The sequence below is a fragment of the Podarcis pityusensis genome (genome assembly GCF_964106645.2).
Source record: "Podarcis pityusensis genome assembly, chromosome: 2".
Classification (NCBI taxonomy): domain Eukaryota; kingdom Metazoa; phylum Chordata; class Lepidosauria; order Squamata; family Lacertidae; genus Podarcis; species Podarcis pityusensis.
The window spans coordinates 10,272,277-10,286,435 of record NC_138029.1 but is presented as its reverse complement, the minus strand read 5'-3'; the positions used below and the strand labels follow the sequence as shown (position 1 = coordinate 10,286,435).

The window sequence follows — 14,159 nt, the reverse complement described above, 5'->3', positions numbered from 1 at the left end:
ATTCAAAGAAAGCTATACAATGAAGATGCTAGATGCACCTCTGTCCAAAGGAAGTCCATCAATTTAGAGGCTGCCACATAGGAAGCCCTCTCCCAAGCCATCATTCCATGCACTTCTGAGAGTTGTGGAACTATGAAGAGAGCTGCTTCTGCTGATCCTAATTTTAAAAAAGTAGGGATGGTGGTCATCTTTCAGATACTTGGGGCCTAAGTCATGCTGGGCTTTAAACATGAATGTGAGCACCTTAAATTGGGTTCTGGAAACAAACTGCCAACCGGTGTTAGAGTTCTGTTTATTTTATTTAAAATTTATAAATTGCACTTTCATATAAAACATCACAAGGCAATATACAGGCTAAAAGAACCACAATATTACAGTAAAAACATAAAACGCATCAGTAAGAGCTGGGTGGAGTACAGTGGTCAAGTCATCTCTGTCCAATAGCTAGGTAACCAGGTGTAGCTTGAAATAGACACCTTTTGCCATTGAGGTTACCCGAATCTCCAGAAATAACGTTGGATCTAGGAGCAATCCAAAGCTACAGGTGTATCTTTTCCAGGAAAGTGAGAGCCCATCAGGAACAAGCTGTTTCCACACCTTATGGACTCCAGAAATCAGAAGACATTACACTTCTCTTTTCAGAACTAAATGTTTTATGAACAACTCAAATGATTTTCCAATATTTACTTAGGGAAAAATATTTAATACAGACTATTTATTTATATATCTAAAAATCCAAAGCTTTACCTGGAAATTATTTTGATTAGGGTAGTTGTAAATATTTTTAGACATCAAGAACTAAAAAGTATTGACTTCCCTTACATTGTTTAAATTTGAAGGAGGAAATCATGAATGTAGAGAAAACTGTTCCACCAAGAGCTGTGCATGATAGGTCCCTGTAGTCCTTCGATCTACTTTCATTGAGGGGCTCCTTCAGTTTCACTGTCTGTAGAGGCACTCTCACTTCTTGTGAATTCCACTCCAAATGGAGGTGAATCTGACTCAGAACTTGTTGAGCCACATTCTCTTTCACCGAACAATGATTTAATCTGCAACGAGTCTATAGGCAATTTATCACACTTCATCCTGTTCACTAGTTGTGCTTGTAACTGGTTCTCCTGCTGCAGCAAGAGAGAAACAGAAACAAGCTTAGCAGTGCGTTCATTTGTCAGTCTGTTCCTCTTCTTTGTCTTGATTGCGTCAAAAGTTCTCCATTTCCGTTCACAGGAAGTGGCTGTTGGTGGAATGCTGAAGATCCTTACAGCAATCCTGGACAATTGCCGGGTGTTACAATATCCCTTCCACCATGTGAGGGGAGAAACAGCCTCAGATGCCCGCCATACAATGTCTTGGCTCCAAAGTTTCTCTTTTGCACGATATTCGGCAATGTCTGCCATCACAGCTCTTTCATTAATGTTAGGGATATTCTTAGCTAGTTCCATAATTATATCAAGAGCAGTGGCTATATCAGATTCTGATAAATGTTGTCCACAGTGCTGAGGGTCCAGTAGATTTGCTGCCAGATGAACTGGATGGGAGCATATCTCAGATACTTTAGTAAATCCTTGCTTTATTACTTCCGCCTCTTCTTTAGAGAGAGGTGAAGAAGGCAAAAGCTGAATTAGATTTTCATTCAGCTTTCTGAACATCTCTGGAATATTTGAAAGGATTGGTGCATCTTCAAGCTTCTTAGTAGCCTCTGAAATTGGTAGTAGCAAATTGTATGCATCTTGAACTTTAACCCAAAACACGTCATCAAGAATCTGCTTACGAATGTTCTGAGGAATAATCTGGGATACCGTTTCTTCTGTTGAAGCGTGCTGCAAACAGTTCATTGTATGCAGTAGGCTCTCTAAACACTTGGTAGCTGAGCTCCATCTAGTTTCTGATGGCAATAAAAGGGCACTTTCCTCCCCCTGCTTCTCTTTCTGTAATTTCTTCAGTGCCTGATTAGCTATTGGGTGATTGTTGAATACCTTCACAATTGCTTTGCCGGTTGCCAATATTGTTTTCATCGTACTCACACTTAAGATATCTTTTGCCAGAAGGTTCAACCCGTGAGCAGAACAGACAAATACTATTAAGTGTGGGTACTTTGACTTTAATATTTCCCCTGCGCCTCTCATGTTACTCGTATTGTCGGTTACAAGGGCTTGTACCCTGGGTGGACCTGCACTTTCAATTTCTTCACCCAGTATGTTGGCTATGTATTCACCAATATGATGAGAAGGTTTGGTAGCAATTGCTTTGAGGAATATTGCTTCAGGTATTGCAAACATAATGCTGAGAAGAGAATTTCCTTGTGTATTAGTCCACCTCTGTGGCATGAGTGTCAGCGATTCTGCTCGGCTGATCCTTTGAGCTACCATTGTTTGAACTCTGTTGTACTCTCTGTCTAAAAGAGGATGTGCTAAGCGATAATGGGATGGCAATTTATATGATGGGCGAATCAGCTTGTAAAGATCCTTCCAGTATTGATTTTCAACTATGGAAAGAGACGTACTGCTTGCAAATATAGCTCGAGCTAACGTCTCATCTGCTCTTTCTTGATCTTCCTTTGACATTTTGTCCACAAAGTTTGCTAAAAAATCTGATTGTCTTGAGTGGCTACCTACAGATGGCATATCTTGTGTCACTGACCTTGAAAAAGATGGTCCTGCTGCTTCTCCCTTCCCCAGAGCTGGCAGCTCAACACTTTCAGTTTTCATGTTTGGCAAATTCCCTGTTTCACTTGAGTTACCCAGTTCCTGGAACAAAGGGGAGGGGAGGGGAGAGAAGGATTTTTTTTAGCCTACTCTAAATCTAGAGCTCTCTTGTCAACTTTACTGTAAAGCACTTTCTGGTTTTAAGAAATAATTTGCTAGAGGTACAAGTCTGTATTGCTGTTAAGTATATTAGTTGGTTTACTTACAATTAATTCCTGAAGTAGACTTTTCCCAGATGTTGTTCCAGCACTTAACTGCAGTAGCTTCTTGTATGAGGATTGTATTCTTTCCGGACAATTCTTGCATATTGTCAGATGCCTCTTCATCCTGGTTGCATTATTCGCGTATGTCTGGCCACAGTATTTACATTGACCAACTCTCTTCCTTCCTTCAATGATTTCTATATAGTGGTGCCACACACCAGTTTTTTTCTGATTAGGCATGATGATTAATTCAAAATACAGTCCAAAAGCACAAAGTATCCTCTCAAAAACTGAACTGATTTCGATACAAAAGCCTTCCAGTCTCTCTCTAGCTCCTAATGAGAAATGAGACACTGCTCTGTGTGTTTAGCAGTGATGTGGAGCGGAAAATTTTCTGTAATGGAAAATTTTCGTAACTGTTCTCTTTTCTCTCTCTCTCTCTCTCTCTCTCTCTCTCTCTCTCTCTCCTCTGAAAATTTTCCATTCCCATACCTCGGTGAAAGCTAAACTCTGGAGTGGATTCGTGAACAGTGCTATGTCATGTAGATCTCTTGGCTAAGATTAGCATATTAATAGTTTCCAGCGCTTTTCTTTAAATGTAAACAATGTAAGTGAAGTGGCATGCTTCTGACCTGCATATTTTAAGACATTACAAGTTATTTAATAGCAATGACCAAGTAAAGCTTTGGTTTGTTTTCATTTTTATACAACTCATTTACAGTGATTCCATTTGCCCCAGCTTCATGTAAGTAAATTTTTCAGTTCAATACTTTAGGCTGCTGAGGGAAAAATGGAACTATTTCCACAGCATATAAAACATGCTAATTAATATTTTGAACAATTTAGGGCATCGGGAACTGTTCAGGTTTTTCGGGGGGTTTTGCACAAAAAACCACCTCTGATTTATTGTTACCCCAGTTTGCCTGTTTGCATTCATTTTCAGTACTTTCAGTATCATCAGCCATTTACAAAACTTACGGTAATAAATGGATTTTTTTCTACCTTTAAATTAATGAGTGCAGATGGCAATTGTAATCCAGTGCTGGTTCTGCTGCATTCTGTTTCTTCAACACTTAATTCCAAATTTGGGTCCATGAGAACTCAGTGTCCAGAGGTTACCTGGCCCTCTTACCTTTTGTTGTGGCCCCCTTAGCTAGTATGTCTAAATCCCTACAGAAGAGCCATGAATTAATTAAAACTCAGGGGAATCAGGGTAGTACTTGTGAATTTCATCTACTGGTTTCCTACCTAGCTTTTTCACTTGGACTGCAACTGCTGCTGGGGGGAAAAAATAGACGACTGTTGCAAGTCAGGGTAAAGCCAATCCTCAACAGCTTTCCGAATATGTTAATAGAGTTTAATGAGTGGTTGATCATAATCTTTATCAGTTAGAGCTCAATACAGTTCTGTTTTGACATGGACATGTGGTAGATACTTATCAACGTATTTGAATGGCTTGCAGATGATACAGCCTGTTATAAAGTCCCTGGCTAGGTTTCGTAACCAAATTGAATATCCCTTTTACAAACACACTTGCAATAACCTTTCATGCACTCATTTTTCATGGAACCGTTAGATCACAATACTTGACACCCCTTGATTTATTTCATTTACTGAAAATGGGTATGGGACTCGGAACTGGGATTCAAACTTGAAATAGAGAATTGTGTCCCAAACAGCATACCAAATGCCATTCTGGTTCTTCAGCCAGAGATGTAGTGTTACAATATTTTTGTTGCGCTAAAAACAGGCGAGAGTTGGTCTGTTATCTGAACTTGAAAGATAGAATTGTGTCCTGAATGTATGTATCAAATTTCAGCCTGATATGAATGTGAAACAGGCAAGCTAAATCAAAGGCTTCACTTGGCTTAGCCAATAATTGGGTTGTAAAGAATCAGGAAGTCTTCAAGCTTCGTTCTCTGTTGTTAAGGAAAATTATCTACCTGCCAGCCTACCTACCTATTTTCACCAGTTGTGGAAATAAAATGGGACAGTCCTTCTTCATGCTGCCTTTAGGTATTTTCAAGGAAAACTAGAATGAAAACCTTGCACTGGTGTCTCATATGGTGTGGCTTTCCAACAAGTGAGGATCCTTTGGCCCTCAAGATGTTGCTGGACTGCTTTTCCCATAATCCCTGACCACTGACCATGCTTGCTGAGACTGATGGAAGATGTAGTCCAACAACATTTGAAGTCACAGGTTTCCCATACCTGCGCTATAGGATCCTGGGTAGTGGCAGTGGGCTGTTGTTGAAAGAGAGGTTGAAAATCTCAGACATGCACATTTGAAGCACCTCAGGTGGTTTAAATTTGTGCTGTGATAAATGATGCTTATTTTTCAAGCTGGTCTGTCATCTAAACAAAAAGAGCCAGTCCTTAGATTTTGAGTTTCTCATCTTATACATTCTCTCATACTATACATCTTAGAAATTTTATCCATCAGTTTTCTGTGCTTCCAGGGATGTCCTGCATATCTAGACTCCAGAACCCAATCTGTTGTTTTGTTTCCTTATAATGTGTTGTTACCTGTGTATCACAAATTTCTTTTTAGGGGCTCTCGCTACAGATGTGAGGTTCTCTCATTTTAACTTCCCAATAACTCTGGGTTTACATGTCACTTTTTAAAAATACCCAATCCTAAACTTTAGCCAGTGCAGTCTTGGTCATACTGGTGCAGTCCTAATCATACCATGTATAGTATGTTTCTGTTGTGTACGCAGTGTTACAAAACAACATGAGTGTGTCAAACACAGTGGTGTATATTAGGAGCAGCTCAAGGTGTGCTTTAAGGAAAAATAAATGGCTAGGCTTTCCTGTATTCTTTGTGCAAGAGCTTGATCCATCAAGACTTCTTGCAGAACTTGTTTGTCATAAAAGGAACTTACTCTAACTTCCATGACCCTTTTTCTGATGATATAGTTGAGGACCCAGCCTGCTGTTCCTTTTCCTGTGCCTCCATGTCCATAGGACTACATCAGTTGTGTCCAAACTTTTTTGAAAGAGGGCCAGATTTGATGAAGTGAAGGGCCGTGAGGGCCGACCAAAGGGCCAACCAAAGTTGTTAACTTTTTGGGGGATTAAAGTTGTTGAGCATTTTTTAAAGGATTAATAAACTGCCACAGGGGTCAGATTAAACTGACCGGTGGGCCAGATTAGGCTCCCAAAACGGACTGTGGGCATGTCTGGACTACATGCTTAGAGGGATTACTTGTCATTGTTTCTCCCTGAGGTCTCACTGAATTGAAACTAGGCATCTTTCAGGGTTATATCCCAGGCTTGGCTTAAGCCCTGGAGTCTCTTCTGTTGGTCTGCCACAGTGAAGTTGATACTCTGGTTTCCATATAGTTCTGTTGGGAAATAATTACTTGAGCTTTGAGGGAAGGAACAGTGACCAAGAGGCCAAAGCAGTCCAAGCTTCTGCCAAAAGGCCCGAATATCCACACCTGTGCCTTGCCTCGCCCAGTTGAACCACCACAATATTTACCACACTGTGTCTCAAACAGAGCCCAGGAGTTAATGAGATACATGTGCCTAGAAGTACGAAAAGCAGCATCTGAACTAGAAGGCGAAGGACTATGTAGCACAGAGCATCTGAAAATGTCATTTGCATATACTTATGATTTCTGGGTTGTATTCAAGAGGCAGTGCATGAGTGCAGTGGACTTCCACTTGTGCAGTTGGACTTGGCTTTCCTCTTCTCCCTTCTCTAACGCCTTCTCCGGACTCTCAAAATCTTCTCTGGAGGGTTGGAACCCTTTGGAGTAGATTTTGGAGGCACAATGGTAGCTGCTGGGGGAAAAGAGGAAGGTGAAGTCTGGTTGCATAAGCAAACTTTGCTTGTGCAATGTTGGATTATGCCCTAAGAAATTGCCTTTATATATTTCTGATAAATAACTGCAATGCAAAGGGAAGTTGGAAGTGTATACTTTCTGTCCCTTCTGACTCTTAGAGGGAAGCTCTGTATAAAGATTTATAAGAAAACTCTTGTTCCATAACTGCCTTGGGTCTCCTAGAGATGTGAATTTGCATAAGACATAACTTTGAGACTAAAATGTGCCTATTTATCTTTGGTTCTATACATTTTAGTACTTTGCTAAAGTAATAAAGCATGCTTGGGGGCATTGTATAATTGAGCTGAATGTTGCGTTTATTGGGATTGTTAAAACCAGCCCAGATCCAGATTCTGTTAGTTTAGACAGTGGGTTAAGAGGAAGATAAATTAACATATCACTGAAACCCAGTGATAAGAGGTTCATCTGAGCAGTTCCAGTAAAGCAGTATGCAATGCTAAGTGTTAAAAGTTGCAGTTCCAGATCTAGTCCTTTGTTTGATTTTGCAGGGAATGCTAAAACCTCTCATTGTTTTCAGTTCTGCATTTGCTCTGATGCTTGCGTCATTGTGTCTTGTAATGCTGGGTGGGGTGTTATTTGCTTGCCACAATTCAAGGTGGAATCAAAGAAGTGCAGTAATTTATACTGAATAGTAATGCTGCTTTGTGTATTGTTTTAGTTCAGTAGCTGTGCCAGGTTTGCCTGATGAAATCAAGGGGTTAGAAAAGGAAGAGCCCACAAACATATGTCTTTTGGGGGCTCACAATATCTCCCTTGAGGGTGTGGGGGGGTTGTGTCTGTTTTCACTCTGGAACCCCCAACACCACCAAATTGCCTTACTGAATGTCTATTCAATTTTTATTTATTTATACTATTCCTGGGACCCATAAGAATAGATCTTCAACTTACCTATTCCCTGCTTTCCTCTTCACCAAAGGAACTGGTGAACAGCTTACAATTAGATTGATCCACAGTTGTTTACCCATAGAATCTCTTCTGGTGGTAGGAAGCTAGACACCTTTCAAAGAGGTGAGAGGACTGAGACAAAGGTATATTCCTAAATGTTCCACAATACGGGGGTGGGGGTGGAAAGTACAGTACAGTTCAGGGCTTGGTGGCTGCATAGCAAAGATGTCTTCTATTGCTGTTCACAGCTTTTTGATAATGTGGATGTGTTAATGAGAGCGAATGAAAATAAATCCTCAGATGCACTGTTTCTAGAGATACAGTGGGGCAGGGGACAGCTGTTGCGATGAAGAATACTGCCACATTCAGCATACAGCTTGAAGTGAAACCAGATGGCCCTCTCTTTGGCATATTAAAAGGGCATGCTGATTTTGTTTGTGAAGCTGCAATTTATTTAGAGTATTCTGTTAAAGTCTCCTTCAAGCAGCAGTTAAAACTTGTCTCTGCAGCAGATCCAAGATACTAATGCCTTGCCTTGCAGCAGTGGTGGGCAATTTGTTCTCTGCCAATGGGCATATTGGAAGTAGATCCCAAATTGGATAGCTAGGGTTGCCTTGATTTTAGTTGCTTCCAAGTGGCATAATTTTGCATAATGTTTTAATGAACTGGCACATGCAGAATGACTATTATCTGGTATCAAACAGTACTTTTTTGGGCAAGATCTGTGAACATGTGGTGGTGGCACAACTCCAGGGATTCTGGGATGAAATTGACTATCCTAGATTCCTTTTAGCCTGGCTTTCAGCCTAGTTTCAAGACTGAAACTGCCCGGGTTGGCTTAGGGGATGGCTTTCAGCGTAAAATGGTTGAGGGAGTACAACCCCGATGGTTCTCCTGGTCTGCTCAGCAGCATTTGATACCATTGAACATTGTATCAGTCTGGGCTGCCATGTGGAGCTGACCGTTAAGGTTGTGATATTGAACTACCTCTGGTCAGTTTTGCAAGATATAACCTAGAAGGTGGTACTGGGGACTTCTCGTCTTTCGCAGTGGGAAACCCCATGACCTATGGGGTTTCACAAGTTTTCATCTGGTCCTCTATGTTGTTCAACATCTTTTTGAAACCACTAGAAGAAGTGAACTGGAAATTTGACCCACAGTATTATCAATATGTTTGTACTATGCAAACATATATGACCGATCCTAGGAAGACAGTGGAAGTATTGGACCCTTGATTATCTGCTTTGAAGGATTGGATTGGGCTATTAGCTGAAACTTGATCTAGACAAGATGGATGTAATACTGATGGTTGATAGATCTTCTGATTAGGGTTTAGGGTTACAGCCTGTCTTAGATACAGTTGCACTCTCCATAAAAGATCAGGTTTGTAGTTTGTTGGTCTCCATGACCTATTGTCGCTCCTGTTGAATATGCAGGAGGTGTTGGTGGCGAGGAGTGCCCTTTCCAAGCTCTGGCTAGTATGCCAGCCGTGACCATACCTGATTCAAAAGGACTATCATAATTATAAGGGTAGGCCTCTTGCGCCAGACACTGATTCGGGTTTTGGTAAAAACAAAGTAGATGCTACAGCTTATGCTGTAAGCTGCCCAGAGTCTCTGGAAAAACCCAACCAGATGGGCAGGGCATAAATAACAAAAAATATTATTATTATTATAATCCTGAAATCTGCCTCCACTGATGTAAACTGCATCCCTTTACATTTTGTTATGGCTGTAGTGCAGCATGGTAGAGGACAGTCTGCTTAGAACCAAGTATACAGTACAGTCTCCTCCAAGTAGTATTTCTTAACATTTCACCTGATTGATGGTAGAGTTCACTGGGTATGAGCTGCGTTTCATATCACTTTTCATACAGAGCGCATACTGAAATGATCGAATTTGACCATACTCTTACTGGAGTGCACACACTGGCTTAATACCTCCCACCCATTATCTTGATGTTAGCTGCTGTTTTAAAAGTCTTTCAAGAAACATAAAACCTGCCACATCCTGACATGTACCATTTAAACAGAATGCTTCTGAAACTTGGAGAAGCTGGTTTTGGAAAAAGGAAAGCGGAAAAAAAGGAAAGCCCTTCCTGCCATGATCTTTTCTGTAATGAACATTATAGTTGACACAATAATGGCTCTGGCATATTAGCCATGTTGGTTACGTGCCAGTATGGTTTCCTTAGCAATGAAATTCCTCAAGCAGTGGTTGCTGATTTAAACATAACTGAAAGCTTAGTGTTGTGTGCCCTGCATACAGGCTGAGAGTCATCGTCCCCCCTCCACTTTTAAAAGTGTGCTTTGTGTTTGTGGTGTTCATTTCAAGGCAGGTTAGAACAGGTTCCTGCTTTTTTCCCTTTCTTGTGGGGCAAAGGCACAGGCCAGAACCATTTTTATCACTGGGAGATTTACTTGTTAATTTGTGTGGTGTGGGACTGTATTCCACATTTTGCCTCCCCATCTACAGGGTGTGGTCACAAGAGTGTACTGGCCGGGTTGCATGTGAATAGTATGCCTACTTTATTTGCCCTGGAAAATCTGAGAAACTAACCTTTTAACCCTCAGATCTTTTAGTTTAGAATGGGTTTGTATTTGGCAAGTATTTGACATTTTCTCCACCTCCCGACTTCATACTCAACAAGTGATAATTTAATTTGGGAGTGATTCTGACTTCTGCATCAGAGAAGGATTTGGAATCTGGAAATTTTGGGCAGAAATTAATCTCTGCAGGGGAGAATGTGGGCAGCATCAAAACTACCCCAAAACTGGATGGACAGGCTTTGGAAAGTTGTTGCAAGTAATTTATCTAGCAAAGAATGCCTGGCATATTGCACCCAAAGGGGCGCTAAAACAAATGACACCTATTTGAAAAAAGAATACCGAAATGAATAAACAGTTCTAAAGCAAATAATTATAGAAAATTGAATGATATGATTCTAGGGGTAGCCAATATGGTGCCCTCCAGATATTCTTGGACTGTAGCTCCCATTATCCCTGACTATTGGCCATGCTGGCTGGAGATGATGGGATTGTAATTCTGCAACACCTGCAGGGCACCATGTTGATTACCCCTGAATGCATAAACAGCTCATAATATTTACTGATCACCATTCATACATTGTTGTATAAATGATAGCATCTATGTTTTAGAACTCTGGAGGAATGAAAAATGATACACATTTTGAACAAATGATAAACAATTTGAACAAATGATAAGCAACTTGAACAAATGATAAGCAATTTGAACAAAGTGTGTGTCATCTCATTGTATCAATGTCAACTACAGTGGTACCTCGGGTTACATACGCTTCAGGTTACATACGCTTCAGGTTACACACGCTTCAGGTTACTGACTCCGCTAACCCAGAAATAGTACCTCGGGTTAAGAACTTTGCTTCAGGATGAGAACAGAAATCATGTGGCCGCAGCAGCAGGAGGCCCCATTAGCTAAAGTGGTGCTTCAGGTTAAGAACGGATCTCCGGAATGAATTAAGTACGTAACCAGAGGTACCACTGTAATTGTAACTTTAACAGAGATAGTGGGTATAAAACCTTTAAAACATCAGTAGTTTTAAAAGCTAATATAGCTAGAGTAAAACACTCAGATCAGGTCTCAAAGGAACAAGCCAAAATATTAATAAGACAGGTGACAAAGCCCTCATCATAGGCATAAGGAATTCAGATAAACATTTAAAATTATGTGTTTAATCATAACAGTAATCATAACTGGAAAAAATATGTAAGTGAAGTGGGAATAGTAAGGAGAAAAGAAGACTCAGCTAACTACCAATCATTGAGCTTGACATCAATACCAGGAAAGATCCTAGAATAGATAATTACAGTCAGTCTCTGAGCACCTAGGAAAAGTTGCTGTGATTACTAAGACCCAGTATGGGTTTCTCAAAACAGGTGATGCCAGAGGAATCTCATTTTTTTTTCTTCCTCTTTTTTGATAGAGTTACAAGCTTGATGGATCAGGAGAATGTTGTGGACGTAGTGAATCTTTATTTCAATAAGGCTTTTGACAAAACCCCCCATGATATTCTTGCGGAGAAGCTAGTATAATATGGGCTGGACCAAGTTACTGTTGCGGGGATTTGTAGCTGGTTGGCTGACCAAACCTAAACAGTGCTCACCAATGGTTCCTCATCATCTTGGGAAAAAGTGACAAGTGGGGTGCCTCAGGGTTCTGTCCTAGGCCTGTTTTTGTTCAGTGTCAAAAGACACTGGAGGGGATGCGCATTAAATTTGCATATGACATGCCCCAGAGATTCAAGATGACATGGAAAACCGGGCCAAAACTAACAAAATGATTTCAGTAGGGATGAATGTAAAGTTCTATACTTAGACAAGAAGAACCAGCTGCACCAGTATAAGATGGGGGACTCCTGGTTTGCCAGTAGTCCATGTGATACAGGGGTCTTAGTAGTCTGCAAACTTAACATGAGCCAACAGTGTGATGTAGCAAGCAGGTTTTCAGAGGAGTGTCCTGCACTGCAACATTGGACACCCCTAGCCTAACACCTCTGGCCAAGGTGCAGCCTCTTGACACCTCCATCTGCCAGCAAGCATCCATCTCCTCCTGGGGAAGTTGCTAAGAGCTGAGGTAGCTTTGACTCCATTTCCACGGAAACACCAGTGCGAACAAACTTCACAGAGCCAACCCACACCTCAAATATACAACTAGTAGCCAGAGATAGCCAGATTTTTGCAAAAAGTTCATGCACTTTGAGGAAATCATATTGTCCGTACTATGCATCTTTACATCCTTAATACTTTTATGATTAATCTGCAAATACTTGCATTAATTCAAATTATGCCTGTCCTTGGTGTAATTTAATTCATAAATAAATAATTATGAGTGTGTCCTAGCTCAAAATGCATTGAGGCTTGGTACCTTATGCTGACTCCTGCCAACCTAGCAGTTCGAAAGCATGTCAAAATGCAAGTAGATAAATAAGTACCGCTCCGATGGGAAGGTAAACGGCGTTTCCGTGCGCTGCTCTGGTTCGCCAGAAGCGGCTTAGTCATGCTGGCCACATGACCCGGAAGCTGTACACCGGCTCCCTCGGCCAATAAAGCAAGATGAGCGCCGCAACCCCAGAGTCAGCCACGACTGGATCTAATGGTCAGGGGTCCCTTTACTTTTATGCTGATGCTTTTGAATTATGGTGCTGGAGGAGACTCTTGAGAGTCCCATGGACTGCAAGAAGATCAAACCTATCCATTCTTAAGGAAATCAGCCCTGAGTGCTCACTGGAAGGGCAGATCCTGAAGCTGAGACTCCAATACTCTGGCCACCTGATGAGAAGAGAAAACTCCCCGGAAAAGTCCCTGATGTTGGGAAAGATGGAGGGCACAAGGAGAAGGGGACGACAGAGGACGAGATGGTTGGAAAGTGTTCTCGAAGCTACCAGCATGAGTTTGACTAAACTGCAGGAGGCAGTGAAAGACAGGAGTGCCTGGCGTGCTCTGGTCCATGGGGTCACGAAGAGTCGGACACAACTAAACGACTGAACAACAACATGCTGAAGAATTAAATTGTCCACTTACTGAACTTTTGTTAACTGTGAAGAAGTAGCAATTACTGGTCAACTGCATGGTAAAAGCTAGACGGTTCTACTGACTGCAAATTACTTCACCAAAATTTCCTCAACCCCGTCATCCTTGCAACTTTATTAACCTATCCCATTTGCTGTTTATTAGTTAAAGGAAGCCAGTGCGTCAAGACTCCACAGAGGTAATAATCAGGTTCACGGTTTGTTTCTGGGCTGTTCTGTTTTGCCTCAAATGACGGCAGTTGCCCTGCAAAAACGATGCATTGGCACAGTGGTGTTTCCTACCATGGCTTTTTAAGTAGTATCTGTCTCATACTTCCAAGCACATCAATGCCACTTTAAAGTGCAGTATTGCTGTAGCTCAGTGCAAAGCACATCTTGGAAAGCATTGTGTTTAACATGCTCTCATTATTGCATTTAATAGGCATTGCCAATAGTTAACAACAGTGGATGGGGAATTCTTGAATTTAAAAAGGAGAATGGAACGTTGCCCTGCCCTGCCAAGAGTCAAGGTTCTGGGGCTTCCTAGTTTTTTTCTGCATGATTTGTATGCCCTTTCCCACGTGAATTATTGTAGTCTCAGTGATCAGTTGTACTTGCGCTTTTGGCAGCTCTACGAAATGCTGGCAATCTTTGCTGCTTCCCTTCCTCCCCAATTTTTGGATGTTTGGGATGTCACTGGCTGTTCCATTATTGTTAGGGCTTGATCTCACCATTTGGCACAATTTGAATAGTATTTTACTTCAGAAGGCCATTGTTGAAACTCAGTAATTCTTTGTCCCCAGTTGAAAGGTAAAGGGCAATAATTTCTCGAATTAAATGGACAAAAATAATTGCACACTTGGACTCTGAAACAACAATTTTGTATTTTCTCCCTAAACTTCATTTTTTCTTACATTCATGGAATGTGTGTGTGCTTTTGGAAGTCAGTCTTTCTGTCAATTCCTACA

General features: G+C 41.1%; 1 protein-coding gene and 1 long non-coding RNA gene across 4 annotated transcripts in view; one reads left to right on the top strand and one right to left on the bottom strand.

Annotated features, from left to right (window-relative positions):
- DIP2B (disco interacting protein 2 homolog B) overlaps positions 1–14,159 on the top strand; it is a 187,593-nt gene that overhangs the window by 46,151 nt on the left and 127,283 nt on the right. The gene's annotated exons all lie outside the window — the stretch shown is intronic.
- LOC308471230 lies at positions 279–3,556 on the bottom strand. Its single transcript, XR_013982819.1, has 2 exons — positions 2,912–3,556; positions 279–2,747 (listed from the first exon to the last, which is right to left on the bottom strand). It is a non-coding gene; the product is annotated as an uncharacterized lncRNA (long non-coding RNA).